At 38.8% G+C, this 20,217-nt stretch overlaps 1 protein-coding gene across 3 annotated transcripts in view; it reads right to left on the bottom strand.

Annotated features, from left to right (window-relative positions):
- Positions 1-20,217, bottom strand: part of LOC127569414 (transcription regulator protein BACH1-like) — a 69,166-nt gene that overhangs the window by 32,819 nt on the left and 16,130 nt on the right. Inside the window, exon 2 of one of the 3 annotated variants that reach the window (XM_052014030.1) lies at positions 17,600-17,660. The exons of the other annotated variants lie outside the window; for them this stretch is intronic. The gene's annotated coding sequence lies outside the window, so the exon portion shown is untranslated. The remainder of the gene's footprint in view (positions 1-17,599; positions 17,661-20,217) is intronic. 3 annotated transcript variants of the gene reach the window in all.

Here is a 20,217-nt window from a genome sequence, read left to right as displayed (position 1 = left end):
TTTTTCACTCTAAAATTGTACAAAACAAAAATAATACACTAATCTTGCTTAAAATGTTGAAAAGAATGTTTCATCTTTAACTTTGACTTTTGGAGATCAGTTCATCTTCGACTCACTTAACTATTCACAGTAACAGAAATTTTGACCAGGGGTGCCCAAACTTTTGCATGCCACTGTACTTTCAGTTTCCTCTGTAGTTTGTATGGGAGAAAATTCAATTTTCTCACCCATCAGTAGGGTCAGCAACTCAAAAATTGAAACAAAATTTCAAATTGGGAAAAAAAAGTTTGCAGGAGAAGTTTCTTCAGCCAGAGGGTGGTGAATCTGTTGAATTTGTTGCCAGAAGGCTGAGGAGGCCAAGTCATTGGGTTTATTTAAGGCAGAGATTGATAGGTTCTTGATTGGTAAGGGGCTGAGGGTTATGGGGAGAAGGTGGGAGAATGGGGTTTAAACAAAACTGCCACGATTGATTGGCAGAGCAGACTTGATTGGCCAAATGGCTTAATCCTACTCCTATAACTTATGGTTTAATTCAAACAATGCAATAAAAAACACAAGGGAGCAAGGAAGTTGGCTGATGCGAAGATTGGTGGCTATGGTTTAAATGCATTAATTTTACCATAAAATAACTCTGAATATAAAACTTTCACTGAGAGCATGTAGAACATTTGATTAATTGTATAAGAGGGAACATGCCTTGTTGCAACAACAAAAACTTGTTCTTAGTCTTCAATTATTAAGAGTGAACTGGATTGTGCACAATTTTTTTTTTAAGTTTTAATGACTGTAACATTCTTCTAGCACAGAGTTCAGAATAAAAGGAAATGAAACGTTAATGACAAGTATTTAGCAAAAGCTAAAGGATTAAACAAAAGATGAAGGCAAAATCCTCTAAAACCAAAAAAGCTGGAAATACAAACAGTCTGACCGGAGTATTTCCAGCAATATGCGTTTTAAAAATAGAGGACTTTTTCTTCTCAAAATTATCAACCAAAGTAAAAAAGTACCTCAAAACTATTGAAGCCTGACCTTCCACAGAAAAAAGGTTAATAATTCAGTGGAAATAATTTGACTACAAAATACTAAATTTAAACAGTTTCACCTCCCTTGTGCAAACTCAGAATCCACAGCATGTTGTGACAATTAAGGTAACCTTTAGACAAACATCAGCTATACTAGCTCTATTTTTATTGTCACCAACCTAACGGCAAAATTATCATACAGTAAAACCGCATGACCACACAACCGTGGAAAACTGAAAATTCCAATAAACAGCCAGAAATTCAGAGGATTCCTGGGTTTGAATCACAATTCTGATGCCTCAAGAAATCTGATATTTCACACTTCTCATATATCGTTCCCTATATTTTATTTCATCTTCCCAGTCACCAAGTCATTAAACTTTGATCCCTCTCCAGACTTACAGCCTTTGCCAATACAGAAGCAGAAATACCAGCACAATGTGAATTACACTCTTATGCTGATCACTTACTGAAGAAATATTTTTAAGGAAAAAAGTAAAAAAAACTAACTGGAGATGACACAACACTTTTCACTAAAGTCCATCTTGAAGTCCTTCTCAGCCCATTACAAAAGTATGCAGTTTTGCATCAAAGCTAGTTGAGGTAAATAAATAGATGCAGATAAGTATATCCCAACATTCATGTTGCCTTTAAGTTTTCCCTTCACGATCATTTTCATTCATTGTCTTCTGCTGAATTACACTAGACCAGGGAACAATGAGAACACAGCAATTTAAAACTTACAGCACATTACGGTGCCATCAGGTCATTTGGAATTGATAATTTTATATTAACTGCTCATGAACTGGTCGACACAAATTCAGTAGGATGCACGGTTGTCAGCTTTTATTTTAATCAAACTACAATGCACATCTTTCATTTTAATTTTCAAGTATCAGAAGAAATCTAGAACATGGAAACTAAATTAAAAACTGTGGGGCATACTACTGCTTTTGCACTCATACAGAATCAAACTCTAAAATAAAAGTTGCTTATTGTGACACAGAGCAGTGCCTTTCCCCTCATTTCCCTCTAACCCTGCAATTCATTCTCACATGCCCATCCACTCCTGTATATTTAGCTGCTCCGTGAGATAAATTACAGTGGTCAATTGACCTTCCAACATGGCTTTGGGATGTGGGAGCAAGCTGGAGAAACCAGCTGAAAGCCACGAGGTCACAGAGAGAACCTGCCAACTCCCTACAAAGAGCACCGAGGACAGGATCAATTCTGGGTCTCTGGGACCACAAAGCAACAGTGTTAACTGCTGCACTGCTGTGCCATAGTATCTTCTTTTAAAATTTCCTACAGCTCAAAATGTCACAAAATTCAGGATTCCCACGTGAATGCAGAAAATCACTTTTGCTAGACATGCTCCAGTTCCAATTTCCAAACTACGTTCTGAAACTGGACTCTAAATGCAGTCCAGCAGAGCATAAACTTGCTGCTATACCCCAGGACTTACAATGGAGAATCTACCTCTGAACCTGCACCAGATTTAATCTAACACAGGAACAGCAAGCAAATTTTTCTGAATGAAGGGAAACAGGTAAATATCAGCTAATTTACACTTTATGAATTAATGTTTTCTGGGAGGGGGATATTTCACAAGTCCTAGAGCAGAAAGCTTCATCTTGAGAGCAGGTGCACTGGAGACAGAAAGTGAGAAAGGGGTGGCATCCTTATAGGTGGCAGGTTTAGAGGAGATGTAGTTGAGTTATCTGAGGGAGTCAGTGAGTTTATAGTAGACATCAGCGGCTAGTTTGTATCCTGTGGTGGAAACAGAGAGATCCAGAAAAGAGAAGTATCAGTGATAATCCAGGTGAATTTGAGGGCAGGATGGAAGTTGGTGGCACAGGTGATAAAATTGACAAGTTCCACATGAGTGCAGGAAGCAGCGCCAATACAGTTGTTGATGTCGTGCAAAAGAAGTTGGGAGTGGTGCCTGAGTAGATCTGGAACAAGTCCTGTTCCATGTAGCCAACAAAAAAACAGGGATAGCTAGGGCCCATGCAAGTGCCTTTGATCTGTAGAAAGTGGGAGGAATCAAGAATTATTGACAGTCTCCTCACATTCTGCTTCAGTAGCTCACAACCCAATGGTATGAACTTTCCAATTTCTGGTTTGCCAACCCCACAGTGCTCCTTTCCCACTCTCACCAGTCCAAGGTTCTCCTTTTGTTTCATCTTCCATCCCTCCCCTGCACTTGGCTCCATCTGCCCATCATTCCCCTCCTCAGCTGGTTCCACTTACTAGCTCCAGTCTCACCCTTCCCCCTCACTTCTATAGCATGGCCATTTTCCCTCATGCACTACCTGACAGTCCTGACACAGAGTCTCAACCCGAAACATCAACACATCCCTTCAGCCTCCACAGAGGCTGCTTGACCCAGCAGTTTTTTTTTCCCCATACATATTCAGACCATTTCCTTATATGAATAGAGATACATTCCTGCTAGAATTTCCACTTTTTACTTGCTCATTAAGTGCACTTGTACAAAATATTAAAATAATTTCAACCCTGAACACTCTACCCCTTTTTTCCTTTTGGTTCACTGAGGCACTCAAAACTGATCACGGAGAAATTACAAAATGTATTTTTTTTAAATGGTGTAGATTTAATTTGACATGCGCATACATTTTTAAATGAACAATCTTTGAATTAAATAAATGCACTGAGCAAAGACAGTTTATACTTCACCTTAAAGTCTTAAATCTTGCAGCACGATACAGGCCTTTTGGTCTAACTTGTCCATACTGACCAAGATGCCGATCTAAGCTAGTCCCATTTGCAGATACTTCATATATAAAAAAATAAATTCTGATGATTGAGTGTTTTAAAAGTGGTTACCATAGTCACTTTCGCCTTTAATTTTTCCAGAGGTATACAGCAGCAGAGAAGGAAGCAAGGCTTACAAACTACTTCTTGCTATCAATGATTAAAATAATTCTGGAAGTTGAAATCACACAAGCAGTGATGTTATTTCTCGTTTCTTACCAAGTATATTTAAGAGTAATTGGATGAGAAATTCCAAGAGCCTAAATCTCAGCCCTGTCTGGGTTACACGGGCCTCTTAAAAAAAAATACAGCGAATAGTACAATAATTTTCTCACTGATAAATTTATATTACAAACCTTGTTTCCTGGACCTGGCATTGAACTTACAAGAAAGAGTATTTTAAGTAATTTACTTCCTTCCTGCTCTTCGTATTAATTGCTGTTTACCGACTACTAACACGTCGTTCATACGTTTACTAAACACACACTTTTTGAAATAGCTGTTCTCATTTTCAATTCTTTTCTACTGAGGACTGGAAAACTGTCAATATGATACTCTTATTCGAAAAGAGGTGGAGACAAAAAGAGTGTAATTACAGGCCGGTTTGCCTCACATCTATTGTTAGAATTCTAAAAGTAATATAACAGCACATTTGGAAAATCATAATCTAGTCAAGCTGAGTCACAATGACCATGAAGCAGAAATCTTGTCTGACAAATTTATTGGAATTTTTTGAGAAAATCTCAACTAGTGTGGTTAGAGTGGAACCAGTATAGATGTGTTGTATTTGGACTTAAAGGGTGTTCACCAAGGTACTTCATAAAAGGTTAAGTCACAAATGCCCATGGTGTTGGAGGTAATTTGCTAGCATGGATACAGGATTGATTAATATGCAGGAAGCAACAAATAGAGATAAGGTGGTCTTTTTCATGTTGGCAACCTGTGACCAGCAGGGTATCATAGTGATCAGTGCTGGGACTGCAACTATTTACAATATATATTAATCAATTGTAGGAAGGAAGTGTACAGTAGCTAAATTTGTGGACAAAAATTGGCAGGTAGGCAAGTTGTGAGAAAGATGCAGGGACTTCAGTAAAGCCTTTGACAAGGTACCAGATGAAGACTGGTCCAAATGTTTAGAACCCCTGGAATTTAAGGCAAGTTGACAAATTGGATCCAAAATTGGTACACTAATGGGAGGCAGAGTGATGGTGGAAAGTTGTTTTTATATATTAACAAGTTGGACTGAACACAAGAGATATGAATAGTAATTTAACAGATACCATGGTGTCACCAGTAGTGAGGAGGGTAGTCTTAGGCTATGGGATGATACTGATCAATTGGTAAGGAGGGCAGAGCAATGGCAGATGGAATTTACTTCTGTTAAGTGTGAGGTCATGCATATCAGGAGAACTAATAAGGCTAGGGCATAGACAATGAATGGTAGGGCCCTATACAGCATTGAGGGGCAGAGACCTTTGTGTACAAGTCCAAAGTCCCCAAAGGTGGCAATACAGAGAGATAATGATTAAGGCAACATATTGGATCCTTGCCTTCACTAGCTGGCCAAAGAATATACAAGTAGGAAAATTGTGGTAGCATGTTACAAAACATTGGTTAGGCCATAGCCAGACTACTATGCGCAGTTCAGATTATTACACCATAGGAAGGACACGTTTACACAGAAGATACAACAGAGATTCACCAAGACATGAGACGTGATTGAGCATTTTAGTTATTAGGAAAGACTGGATTGTTTTCCTTGGGGCAGAGACAGCCAAGAAGGGGCCTGTTATTGAGAGGCACAGATAGCAAGTACCTAAACCCAGAGGGAATAGGTTTAAGGTTAGGGGTATGAGGCTTGGAAGGGATCTAAGTAAGTTTTTTTTTCCGCACCCAGAGTAGTTGGAATTTGGAAAGCACCTGCCAAGGGCTGGTGAAGGCAGGTATTCTCACATTTTACTTAAATGCCAAGGCATAGAAAGCTAAGTAGCATGTGCTTGTAGGTACAATTAACATAGATGAATACTTGATGCTCAGTATGGACACGGTGGGCTGAAGGGCCTGTGTTGTATGACACCATGACAAATGCAGCATGCAACAGGGAAAGCTAATGGAATGTTGGCCCTTATTTCAAGGGGTATGGAGTGTTAAGGTAGGGAAATCTTACTGCAACTATACAAAGCACTCGTGAGACCATCAAGAGTACAATGAACAATTTAAGGCAAGATATTACTTAATTGGAGACAGTTCAAAAAGATTCACTCAGATGATCCTGGCTATGGAAGGGTTGTCCTACATAGGAAGGTTTAACAAGCTGGGACTTCACTCACTGGAGGTTAGAACAAGAGATGTTAGTGATACACAAGATTCTGTGGGGGCCAGATAGGATAAATGTTGAGAGGATGCTTCCCGTCTTGGGAGAATCCAGAATTAAAGGGCATGGTCTCACAAAAGGGTGGCATCCATTCAAGACCAAGATGAGAAAAATTTCTCTAAGAGTTCAGTGTGTTTGGATTCCTTGTACAGAGAGCTATGGGGGCAGAGTTCTTGTATTTAGTTAACACCGAGATAGATACAGTAACTTCCTAATCAGTTAGAGAACCTAAGGTTATGGGGAAAAGACAGACTTGAGGAATGACAGATAAGCCATGATCCAAATGAATGTGAAGCAGGCTCAAGGGGCTAAATGGCACTCTTGCCACTTCTTATAACTTTTTTTTTACAACCCCTCTTGGATCACTCCTATTAACTCCCCTACCAATGGGAGAGTGCCTCATGACGATATCCAAAATCTTAAAGCAACTTAGAGGTGGTACACAAAGACTACTGGCAAAATTTGTTGGTTTTAGTGCTGGATAATGAGATTTCCATTAGGATCTCTCCACTGCTGGGCAAGCAGACCTGCAATCTGCTCTTCTACTCTAGCTATACTTTGTCCTTGATCAAAACCACTAATCTTTCACCAAGGAAGAGATCAACACATGTTTGGAAATTAAAGGAACCAATGGATATGGAGGTAGTAAAGGGAGGAGGCACTGAAGTAAAATATCAGTCATGACCTTCATGAAGTGTAGTGCAGGCATGAGGGGTTTGATAATTCTGTTTCTTATATTCTAAGAAAACTACTGTCTCTCCAATCTTGCCAAGATTTAGAAAACTAGCATTAAAATTATTGCAAGCTCTTTAAAAAAAAAGTTGTACCCAAGTCCCTGAAACTATTACGTTTTAATCAAGACTATCCTGAACGCTATTCTTGAATTCCACGATTCAACTTTCAGTTCATGTTCACAAACCCCTCCCTCCAACATCAAAGTTTTCCAGACATGGTTTTGCAAACTAGAATTACCTTCAAAAATTTCTGCCCTGCTATTTCAGGAGGTAGTAAAGGGAAGAGGCACTGAAGTAAAATATCAGTCATGACCTTAATGAGTTGTAGTGCAGGCATGAAGGGTTTGATAATTCTGTTTCTTATATTCTACGAAAACTATTCTTCAGTATTCAACATTCTTCAGTATTTGTAATTACCATTTCTCCATGCCAAGACATCCATGGCTTTCAAATCCTTCTGTTCCTCGCTTAGCCTAATGTACTAACTCAAGGAAACACAAACCATTCACAGCTCATTCCTTATATACATCTCATCCGAAATGTAACCAGGAAAGATTCTCCAATTTCCCATGAAAACTGAACTAGGAGGCAAGATACGAGTTTAAAAACGAGACATCGATTTACAGTACTCTGATAATCCACTATCTGACTGTTCAGAAATCCAGATGGCTCGGCATCTAGCTTACCGAGTCCTAAGTTCCTGCAATCCCTTCCAATCACTGGGGACCCCAGTTTCTCCACTCCCTCTAAGGTACCTGGTACTGTTCACAGTGTACCCTTGAAACTTACCTGGTTCTTTTTCCCCACATTCCTTTGAAACTTACCAGGGCCTTGTTTCCCTGCGCTACCTTTAAACTTATTGGGTTAACTGGAAAAATGTACAATTCTACTGTATAACATCTTTGTAAAAGTAGTACATTAAATGTGCATTGGAGTACAAATAGAAAAACACCTAACAATCTGGAAAATCTGCTCATCTAGCACCAAAAGTCCCAATCCTGACAGATTAATAACATTTTACTGTACTTGGTACTTATCACTATAACTGTCTCTTATCACGTCACTTACACTTTTCATAAAATATAGCAAAACTTTCTGCAGAATTAATTCACATTTAATATGCCCAAATATTTCAATAATTAAAATTTTTGGCAGGTTTTAACAAACTCGCTCCTGGCAAATCTTGAGATTATTGAATTTCAAAGTAGAATTTTAACGTAGAGCATGCAGTTTGCTTGCTTCTTTCACAGAAGATACCTAGGCAAAAATAACTTAAAACCTACATATTCAGAGCAATCATGTTTTGCCTTCAAACTTCAGTCAAAAGTAGATTAATAAGGAAGGTGAGTTTTTTTTAAACCATTCCACCAGAAGAACCCAAAAACATTGATTCCTTGGTCACTGTAAGCAGCCTCTAATAGTATCCAAGGCATTTCTTTGGTATCTCACTAAACTTGGTTCTTTCTCTCAGATCTATTTACTTAACTAGTTTAGATAATAGCCAGTCACCTGCAGAAACTTGATGTGCAATTTTTCAATTCCTCTCTGGTTCAGGTAGACCAAAAGTACTTAAGCTAGGACCACACAAATATTTAATACCGTCAAAAAAGATCTGAAAATAATCTCAATTTTCAACAGTGAAAATTAAAATAAAATCAGGCCCCCTTTGGACTATGGAGGGCCTTGTATGGGGGGGGGGGGGCGGATTTAGAAAAACTCTGCACATTCTAGTATTAAACCTAACTTACATGCAAAATTTCAGATTTCTAAGTTGTTTTGTTACTAAGTTATGCACAAGACACACAGACATTCTATTTTATTATATATCTTTAGACTACTGTAAAGGGCTGACAGCTAAGTTCTGCAAAGTGCTGATCTCATGCAGCAATGCTGACAAATGATGAGTGGGCACTTTCCGGTTTCTTCACATCACTGCTTCTCTAAATAACCAACCCAAAGGAAATCCACCATACTGCTTCACGCTTTCACATAATTAACAGGCATTTTTTTCCCCCAAAAACAACCAATATTTTCTGTAATTTACAACTTCATTAAACAGCATCTAGTAAAACCACAGGCTCCAGTTGTAGGAACACTCTAAGGTTTCAGTTTTAACCTCTACTGCATCAGTTTCTTCAGTGAGAAATTACTACATAAATATATCACTTTCATAGTAAGTTATACTGAAGGCTCAATCCTATTACGCAGGACAATACTCGTCGTCACTCCTTGTTCAACTGCAGTAGATAGCTAAAGGCTTACAGGTACTAAAAATAAAATTTCTTCAGATTAAAGTTCGTTTCAAGAAACCTATTAAAAAAGGAGTTTATACCCAACAAGTTACGAGATCTATAACTTTTTCTTTCAGTATAAAAAATTTCAGTTATTCTGGAATATGTCATCAGAGGTAGAGAGTTCTGGGTTGATATTATTGTAATATTTTGTCACATGCATGTACACTTAAATAATAGGATGTGTACATTAGTAGAGAACTGTAAAAGGATGATCAAAATATCTTGGAAGCTTACTTTCACAATAAACTATTTTACTGAGTATTGTCCAGTATGTCAAATGCATTACAGTTTGAAGCAAAGATATGTGTCGTGTTACTTTGATGATTAAATAGCGAGTTCATATACAAACTAAATACAATACATCTGCTGTTGATCAAAATACATTTTCCATTGCTCATTCATTTACAAGATGTACAAAAAATTTGGTGAAAGCAAACCAGGACTTTAAAACAAAATAAGATTTCTACGGGTGGGGAAGAACAGATTGATGGAGTTGCACCTGAGGGAACAAATTCACTGGGAAAATTACAGATGAAATACATCTGTTAGAAGAAATGGATGAAAAAAAAAATCAACAGCCAAAACAAAATTTACAAGCACCCTAGAGGGAGAATTAGTCTCGCATCTCTTTAAAAACCCCTTTTAAGGATTGGTTTTAAGCTGTGATTAACAAGCAAGCTTGGCACTCCACAGCAGATTTGAATTTCTTCAGTGTCAAGGTGGGCAAGTGCAGTGGAAACCATCCTAATTAATTACTTCCTCACAATTGAGCAAATATCCGTTGGATAAATTTATCAGGAAACTTGTTTATAATAAAGTTTGCTGTGTACTACAGGTATACAGAAAAACTGAAAGCTGGTAAAGGTCCTCCAACAGGTAGAATCATTGCTACGTGATGTGTGTCTGATCCAAGCTGCAACCAGAAGAATAACTTCAAAGCATGTGAATATTTTATGTTTAGTTATACTTTTCAATATTCAGCTCATGAAGGAAGCCTATTTTCTTCTATTTACCTAGTAAGGATTGAAATCTATTTGAAAGGGCAGTAACGATTAGTGTCCTTAAGATCAGATTTATTTCTGGATGTCAACTGCGATATGGCTAGGTCAATTCTTGACAAACTTGAATATCAGATATCTGTACTGAGCAGCATTGTGGCATAGCTGATAGAGTTGCTGTCTCATTGCTACCGCAACCCAGATTCAATCATGACCTCCAGTACAGTCTCTGTGGAGTCTGCATGTTCACCCTGTGGCCGCCTGGGTTTCTTAAAGGGTGCTCCAGTTTCCTCCTGCATCCCAAGGATGTGCAGCCTATTTAGGTTAATTGGCCCCTTTAAATTGTCACTGGTGTATAGTTAAGTGGTTGATTCTGGAAGAGGTTGAGGGGAACATTGGGAGAATAGGTTACAGGGATTGGGACAGTCATGGGAGCAGGATTGGACTCAACTGACCCAAGTGGCCTCCTACGTCTTAAGGAAATACAAGCCAGTCAGATCCACTGCAACCCAAACATTTAAGAGTGCCTCTGGGTAGTTAAATAACATTTCAACAAGAGTTAAGAATTGATTTTTCTCCATTACTTCCTGGTTGTTGCAGTTTGAAATGTACAGTGACTTGAAGCTTGCTAATGCAATCTGTGAAAGGGATGCACGTTTTCAGCTGGTTAAACACCTGTGTGTCACTCCAATCCTCTCGACCTTGGTTATATTAACCTACACTGTAATTATTCACATTTCGATAGTGGAATTTAAAGCTACAGTAAGAACAGGCACTTCAGGTCCCGGGGGAAAACAAAATTCAAAAATTAGCAATTAAAAGCATCATTAGATTTAAGATTAGCAACCTTTTAGCTGCAGTTCCAAGATACTGTCTCACATTATTTACATTTTGCTGCATTCTATGAATGACAATAGTTTAAAAATAAATTATTCTATTATATCAACAGATATATTACAATGCTGTACTCTTAAATATTCTATACAAGCTGTGTAACTTCACAGATTCAGTAATAAAATATTTCATTAAGAGTACTGTTAAATGTTTCAGGATGTTAGTAGAAAAAAAATACCTTTACATTTCTGTAAAACAGTTGAAAAGTACATGCAGAAATGTAGAAGGATACATTTATTTTGCATCCTTATGTGCCAGCTGGTGGTAGTGAACTGCTGCATTTTGGTGATGTTACTCTGGAGAGAATTCCAGCATGTTAATTCAGTGACCAGTCAAAGAAAACACAAATATCAACCTCAGAAGGAAGGAAACTTGGAAAAGTACTCTTACTATTCACAGTGGTAGAAGTTACAGGCAAGGGAGAAACTAAGTAAGAGAGAACTGGTGATCACACATATTGCAGTTTTTAATACGTGTTTTGTAGAGCAGATGACAAATATTAAATGGTGTTGAGCCACCCAGTGTACATAACTGTTTTTCTCTTGCAGCCAGGTTTTTACATAGCTTGTATAAAATAGCTTTGAGTTAGAGGCAGGACCAGACATGTTGGGGAACTGGATAATAATATTGCCATTTATCAGAAGAAAAGACAACATGTTTTTGATGAAAATGTTCAGTGCCTGTGACTGTTATCTGCCACATTAGTCCAAGGTTGGATCTTGACAAATACAAGAGCCCGCAATCGAACTTTATCAGGCAAGTCATGATTGGAGCTGAAAAACACAGACTCTGCACACAGAGTTTTAGTACCCTGACAGATAAAACATTATTGAAGATGATTGCGCATGCTGCAAAACAGGAATTTAAAGAAAAATTAATTAACTCGCAGCAGTAACATGTGCATATGCAAATATTCCAAGCAGTTGAGGAACAGATCAAACCAGAAACAATGGACAACAAAAGACAAAAAGAAATCTAGTCTTTGCATTTGTCAACTAAAACAAAAATTCCAGTGGACCCATTCACCCTGCCAAGTACAAATCCTGCCAATCCTAACAGCACTGTGGGAGTATCTGCATCAGACAAACTGCAGCAGTTCCTCTGCACCTTTTCAGGGGAATTATGAATCGGCAACATTCATATTCTATGATCCACAACTATTTTCTTCAACTGGAAACTGCTAATTACAATCCACACAGAACTCCCACGATAACAAGAGCTGACACAAACTATCCTAAAACACTCTGGAAGACAAGCAAATCAATAATACTCTTAAGTAGGATAAAGCTCCAATAATCTGCTAACCAGCTATTCAGAAATTCCAATGACTTGAGATCTGGCTCACCAGGCATTGATTGCCACAGTCCCTTCCCACTCACCAGGGCCCCAGTTCCCACATTCCCTTTGAACTTTGGTAGCTCAATGTTCCAGGGTACAGATCCCACAGACGTGATAGAGGTGAAAGAGGATGGGGAGTTGAGTTTTTTTTAAATCAAGAACTTCACGGCACCTCTTAGGCAGGATATCCTGGAAGAACATCCAATGAGGCTACATGAGTAGAATTTAGGCATGATAGTCAATGGGAATTAGAGGAGTAAATATGTAGGGAGATCACAGATAGCTGCACGAATAATAGGGTTGTAGTAGTAGGTGATTTTAACTTCCCTAATATTGACTGGGACTGCCACAGTGAAAAGGAATTAGATGGGGCAGAGATTGTTAAGGGACCAGCAAAGTTTTCTCAAGCAATATGTAGATGGCCCTACTAGACAGGGGGCAACACTCGATCTCCTCTTGAGAAATGAGGCTGGGCAAATGACTGAAGTGTCAGTGGGGGAAACATTTTGGGACTGGTGACCATAATTTTATTAGTTTTAAATAGTTAGGGAAAGAGATAGCATTGGCCTACAAGTTGAAGTTCTAAATTGGAGCAAGGCTAATTTTGATAGGAACTTGCAAGGATTGACTGGGAGAGGCTGTTAGCAAGTATAGGGATGTTTGGCAAGTGCGAGGCTTTTCAAAGTGAGATAGGGATAGATCAGGGTCAATGTGTTCCTATTAGAGGGAAGAGAAAGGCTGGCAAGATTAGGGAACCTTGGCTGATGAGGGATATTGAGGCTCTGGTCAGGAAAAAGGAAGCATATGCCAGGTTTAGGCAGCTGGGATCAAGCAAGTCCTTTGACTATAATGGATATAGGAGTAAACTTGAAGAAATCAGGAAATGGGATATTCTTGGCATACAAGATAAAAGAAAATCCTAAGAGATTGTATGAGTACATTCAGGGCAAAAGGTCAACTTGGGAAAGAAAAGGTCCCCTTAAAGATCAATGTGGTTATCTATGTGCAAAGGCACAGGACATGGGCAAGGCCTTAAAGGAATACTTCTCATCTGTATTTACCATGGAATATCAGAGAAGCTAGGGAGTTCAGGCAAAGAGAATAGTAATGTCTTGAAACATATCGCTATTACGAAAGGAGATGTTGGCGGTCTTGAGGTGCATAAAGGTGGATAAATCTCCAGGGCCAGATGAAGTGCATCCCAAGACATTGCAGGAAGCAAGAAACTGCTGGGGCCCTGACGGAGATCTTGTATCTTCCTTAACCATGGATGAGCTACCGGAAGACTGGAAGGTGGCTAACGCTTTGCCTTTATTTAAGGAGAGCTGCACGGACAAGCCAGGGTAGTGAACCTAACATCAGTGGTGGGATGGTTACTGGGTGGGATTCTGAGAGACAGGATCTATCAACATTTGGAATGGCAAAGACTGATTAGGGACAGTCATTGTTTTGTATGTGGGAAATAATGTCCCACAGATTGACAAGGGATGGGTTGTAGTCTTGGAATACATGGACTTTAGCAAGGCTTTTGACAAGGCCCCACATAGAGGACTGGCCCAGAAGGTTAGATTACATGGAATCCAGGGTAAGTTAGCCAATTAGAAATAATATTGGCTTGGTGGGAGGAGGCAGAGGGTGGTACTGGAAGAGTGGTTTTTTTAGATTGGAGGCCTGCGACCAGTGATGCCCTGCAGGGATCAGTGCTGGATCTCCTGTTTGTCATGTATATTAATGATTGGATGAGAACATAAGTGGCATAAGTTTGTGGCATGGTGGGCAATGAAGAAGGTTGTCTCAGGTTACAACAGAATCTATATCAACTGGGAAAGTGGGCAAAGAAATGCTCAGACAAGTGCAAAGTGATGCATTTTGGAAAGTTAAACCAGGGCAGGACTTGCACAGTAAATAACAGGGCCCTGGAGAGTGTTGTAGAACAGAGAGACCTCAGGATACAAGTAGTGACATTGGTAGCAAGGTGGTGAAGCCATATGAAGAGTTTGCCTTCATTGGACAGGGAATTGGGTACACAAGTTGGGATGTCATATTACGAGCTGTATGGAGGGTTGATGAGACTGCACAGGGAATATTGTGTGTGGTCCTGGAAGGATATGATGCAGCTAGAGAGGGTGCAGAAAAGATTCACAAGAACGTTGTTGGGACTGGAGGGCTTGAGTTATGAGAGACTGGATAGGCTTGGACTGTTTATCCTGGAGTGAAGGAGGCTGAGGGATGACATCATGGAGGTCTGTAAAACCATGAGTGGCATAGATGAGGTGGACAGCCAGTCTTTTTCCTAGGGTAGTCGAATCCAAAACTAGAGGGCATTGGTTTAAGGTGAGAGGGGAAAGGTTTAAATGGGACCCAAGAGGCAAATTCCACCCCCTGCACCCCCCCCCCAGAGGGTGGTGGGTATATAGAACGAGCTGCCAGAGGAAGTGGTAGAGGCGGGTACAAATGCAATATTTAAAAGACATTTGAACAGGTATGTGGATAGGAAAGGTTTAGAGGGATATGGGCCAAATGCAGGCAAATGGGACTAGCTCAGGAAGGCACATGCTCAGCATGGACAAGTTGGGCCGAAGGCTTTTTTCTGTGCTGTACTTCTGTGACTCTACAACTTAGCTTTATAAAAATTTTCCTGGGAACCAGGTATTTCACACTATGATAAAAATTAATTAAGAGTGTTGAGATATCAATAGAAATAATACCCTACAGCCTAGAAAACCTGCCAATCTAGCACCAAACTCCCGAGTGTGCTGGATTATTGGAGTTTTGACTAAAACATTTCAGACATGCATAATTTAAGTCAGGTAATTTTCACTACTCTGGAAATGTTTCAATTCCTTTAACAGTAATTCACTGTTTGCTCAGATAAGGAATGATAACAACAAAGCCATTATCATGACTTTGCAGCAGGGAATATTTCAGTTTAAATTTTTTCAAGAACCTACCTACAATGCTGAGTCACTGTCATGATGTAAACAAAGCCTCATCTTGATTCGTGCCATAAAACCTACACATCATTTAATTTAAATTTTACGTGTCTCCTTAGGAACTGGCTGAGTGAATTGGAAACAACATCTTAATCTAAGTCTTGACTTTAAGTAGTCTCTTATCAGGTTACACAAGTCACAATGTCCGCCCTTCACACCCTTTGAGTTGAATGGCAAAACATGTCTGCTGGTGGCAGACGTTTTTGATGCTTTGTGGTATTCCTTGAGACCCAAAGTGACGGCTCAATAGGTGGAGGCTTTCATCGTTCCCTTGTTTCAGCCATTTATTCTCGCATCACAGGGGCATAAAAATAGCAAGAATGGGGAAGGCATGCTGAACAGCACAGGTACACTACTTTTCAGAACTCAACAATTCTCTGTAAAGACTAAAATGTACTAACTTATCACACAGGAGGCCATGGAGTCCATCAGATTCATGCCAACTCTTAGCAGAGCAATCCCATCAGTCCCATTCCTCTTCTATTTGTCTGTACTTCTGAAACTTATACTTTCTCACATGCTGTCAACCGCCATTAGATTCTTTTGCCACTTACCTGAGGTAAGGAGTAATTTACAGTCACCAATTACCCAACCAGACACGAGATGAAACTGCAGCACCCTATGAAAACCCACTCAAGAATGGGAGGAATGTTCAAATCCCACACAGACAGCATTGACATCAGGAGTGAACCAGAGTCCCTTGAGCAGAGAGGCTGCAGTGTTAGTTGCTGTGACAAGTGTCCCTATTTTTGAGATAGTTTAAAATAGTCTATTAAATATTTGCATTTACTTCACTATGTAACTGTACACTTTAAAATGAATAATTTAAAGTTTAATGATGTAGCTTGAGAGATTACATTTTCTGCCTTTGACAGCAATGCATCTCATGCAACTGCTGGTGTAAAATATGGTAAAGGGCAATTGTTTATCTGGCAATGCTACTCTTGTTCAGAGTTTACATACAGGTTTAAGTTTCTGACAGACTTTTATTTAAAAAGTGATGTGTAGTGCAGCAACAAAAGTCAACGTGAACATCATGATAGCTACTTTTACGCAGATCCCACAAGCAATAATAATATGAAACATCATTTGTTCACCTTTGATAGCATTTCCAATAGTGTTTATTGGCCTTAACATTAGAAATTTCTCTTGGCATTACCTTTCTGATGCCACCTGGCCCACTAGAACCATTAATCATTTTAACCACAGTGGAAAGCAGCTCCTCCTGATAACACAGTATTCCCTCATTATTCTATTTGGAGCACACAATTTGAGTCTGTATGATAATCCCAAGATTGCTAGCTTGAAAGTCATGATCACTTCAGTTCAACTGTTCCACACTTAAATCATGGAGATATCAGGATTGTTGTTCCTCTTGCCAAAGTAAACATTTTCATTGCTATGGTAAAAAAGCAATTATAGAAAGGTCAAAACTTATCCAAAATTAATTCCATAAACAGCCTTTCTCCTTATAAATATAATTGGATGAGAAGGTAGTTGAAAAGAAAAAAAATCTAGTTGGTAAAGAATAGATAGATGATGTTCTATTCATGTCTGAGGAAAAAGAAAGCTCACCACCGTACAATTTGGCATGAAGAATATACCATAATTCATGTGATCTTCAAGCCCAAAGCAATTTATCGTACAAAGCGACATTTCGTACATTCCAGTGCAACAATATAATTCTAGTATGGGAGAGTAGATGGGGGATTCTATAATGGGGAAGGCATGCTAACAAACAAAACTGACACATACCATAAAGTTCAGTACTACACAACCTTTTCTAACACACTCCTGCAGATGTGCTGAAAAGCAAAACCAACCCATGTTAAGCATTGGCCGGTGTAAAGGTTGTATCTTAATTGATTACAATCAAAGGTGCAGTGTTGCACTTTAGTCAGCTTGCCTATCCCACTCAGAAATCTTGATAGTAACAGTATAAATGCTTGTACAAGTACTATTTTAAGAGGTCGGTAAAGTATGAACTAAATTGAACTGGACTGATGTTATTTCAAACTATTATAACAGTGTGCTCAAATTTTTTCATACAGAAAACTTGAGCAATATTTTTATGTCTGGTGGAATACATTTTTCAACCATCAATCTTTAAGTAGGCCTTTCTAAAGTTAAAAAAAAGTTCTGCTTACAGAAGGCAAAGTATTTTTTCAGACCTTAAAAGCAGGAATTTCTGTCAATCATGTTTCCAGACTGAAATCATAAGGTTCACTGCACCTATAAGAGACCCAGATCTGTCAATCACAAAACACTCCATAATTCTTTAAATACTTTACAAGACACAAATATGAAATCTTGAGCGTCATGGATCACATTTGCAAAATATTTCTCTTTTAACTTAGAGCCAAACAATGTTTGTAATACATATAGTAGCTTATTTTTTTGCCAAATTGGTTGATACATTTTTCAGCTGAACAAGTTAAAATACATCAATGCTTAAAATCACCACTCCCACTAGATTACACTACTGTTTTGAACAAATGGCAGACAGTTGCCATTAAATACATCCTCTTACTATACATCATATTCAAAGAATTAAATAATTATGTGAAACTTCTAATCAAAGGCAGCACTTAAATATGTTTATGCACATTATGCAACTGCTATATGTTGTTTAATGTGTTTCCAGTCACCAAGGGCATAGAGATCAAAGTAATTGCATTTTATTGACTCATGATGTCCAATGCATTCAGCACTAAGCTACAAAAAGTAAGCAGAAAATGCTTCTGTTTAGGGATGTTCAGAGGCCGAGTTCCAAGACATCATCAACTCGTTCAGTGAAGTACATGAGATGATGGACCTTAAGCAACATCTGCAATATCAAGGTCCTCTATAAAATCTACCCTAATGCACCACATTACCCTCTGGCAATCAATATTCATGGTGAGACCCTGGAAAATGTGTTAGGAGTCACCTCTTAGCAAAGAGAGACTTAGATTGACGATGAAGTTAACCACTGCCTTCAATTCCAAAGTGAAGGAAAGGATATTTGAAGATCAAGACTTCAAATCTGGCACAGAACTCATGGAGAGCAGCAGTCATTCCTGCTCTCCTATATGCTTCTGAGACTTGGACAGCCCACAGAAGGAATCTCAAAGCACTGGGAATATAAAAATCTACACTATTGCTGTAAAATCCTCAAAATTCATGGAAGGATAAGTGAAGCAATATCAGCACCCACACTCAGTCCAACAGCCCCAGTATTGAGACCCCAATTACTCTCAGTCAGCCTGACTTCAGATTATCAAAATACTATTCTAAACTCTGCCATGGGAGATGATTCCCACACAAGCCTCATTTGCCATTTCAATGGCCAAAAAATTGGAATTGAAGTCATTCTCGATCCCAAGGGACTGCCTAAGAAGAGAAGTAATAAGAAAGATACTGGGTTAACTGGTAATGTTTTTCATGTTTAGAGTTTAGGACAATGGTTGTGCAGCAGATTTACAAACATATTTTTAAATGCAAGTTTAACTTAACACAACAAACCATGAAGTGTAAATATAAGCTGCTCAAGATAAGGTCCTTTATCTTGTACAGCGCCTGAAGATAGAGAAAATGTGCAATGATAGCCTTTGCAGTAATTAAGATGACCCATTACAGGCTAATTGGCACAGTAGAACTCTGATAATCTAGCACCTTTGGACTTCTGTGGTGCCAGACTGGTAGATTTTCTGGAGTATTGCATTTTTTTGAGATGTTACATAATAAATTTTCCCAATGAACCCCATGTATTCAAAAGAAGTGAGAGAACAGGACCCCCACTGAGTCAGATGTTGAACCATCAGGATATCCAAACAATGGTACAGTGGATTACAGGAGTTTTACGGTAGATTTTTACTTGTTCTGTTATAACTGTACAGCATTTTAAAAAATTCCTTCCTTGAAAGATAGCAACGTACATATACTATCTCTAATCCAAATTTCATGTAGATTCTTCTACAGTGTGGAGACCAGAGATTAAATGATGTTTGACTGAAGACATCGGTCTGTCTACGTCCCTAGTTTGCAGATAGCTTCATTTCCAATTACATTGGAACTTGCCATCTTCAGCTTTTTACACAGGTCCATTCCTGCAGTCTTGGGACTCCTCACCTTTCTATTGGACAACCTGCAACTCTCAGGTTTTAATATCTACTTTAGCAACTTTAAGCTTCAACTATAATTGTTTACAACAAGGGATGCTGGAAATATGCATCTGCTTGCAGGAGGTTATGGAGTTGGTGCATGTTTTTAGCAAATGTTACGAGAACACTTCATCATAGTGTGCTGGCCTGGAGTTTGAACCCTTGATCATACCTTTATATTCCACAGCCTTACTGCCACTTATTTCAATTCCAGGGTATACTTTTCTACTACTAATGGAGCTATTCACAAGATTACAAGAAAATAGGAACAGAAGTAGGCCACTTGGCTCCTCAAGCCTCTTTTTCTTCAGTATGATCATGGCTGATCTGCCCTGGGCCTCTTCTGTACCAGTTCCACATGGTGGGCCGAAGGGCCTGTTTTGTGCTGTATGGTTCTAAAATTTAGCTACCTCTTTAAATACATCCACAATCCTCTGTGTTGTAAATTTCAAAGATTCACCCACCTTCCGTGAGAAAGAATTTCCAGGCACCTCAGTTTTAAATAACCTTCCCTTTATCTTGTACCCATATTCACTCATTTGAGATTCTCCCACTAGTGGAAATGTCACATCTATCCTGTGATGCCTCGTTTCAATGAGATCACACCTTATTCTTCTAAACTTCAAAGAGTGCATTTCTAACTTTTT

This window comes from Pristis pectinata, chromosome 4, assembly GCF_009764475.1.
Source record: "Pristis pectinata isolate sPriPec2 chromosome 4, sPriPec2.1.pri, whole genome shotgun sequence".
In the NCBI taxonomy this organism is placed as follows: Eukaryota; Metazoa; Chordata; class Chondrichthyes; order Rhinopristiformes; family Pristidae; genus Pristis; species Pristis pectinata.
The sequence above is the reverse complement of the archived record's forward strand: the minus strand, read 5'-3'. Positions and strand labels throughout refer to the sequence as shown.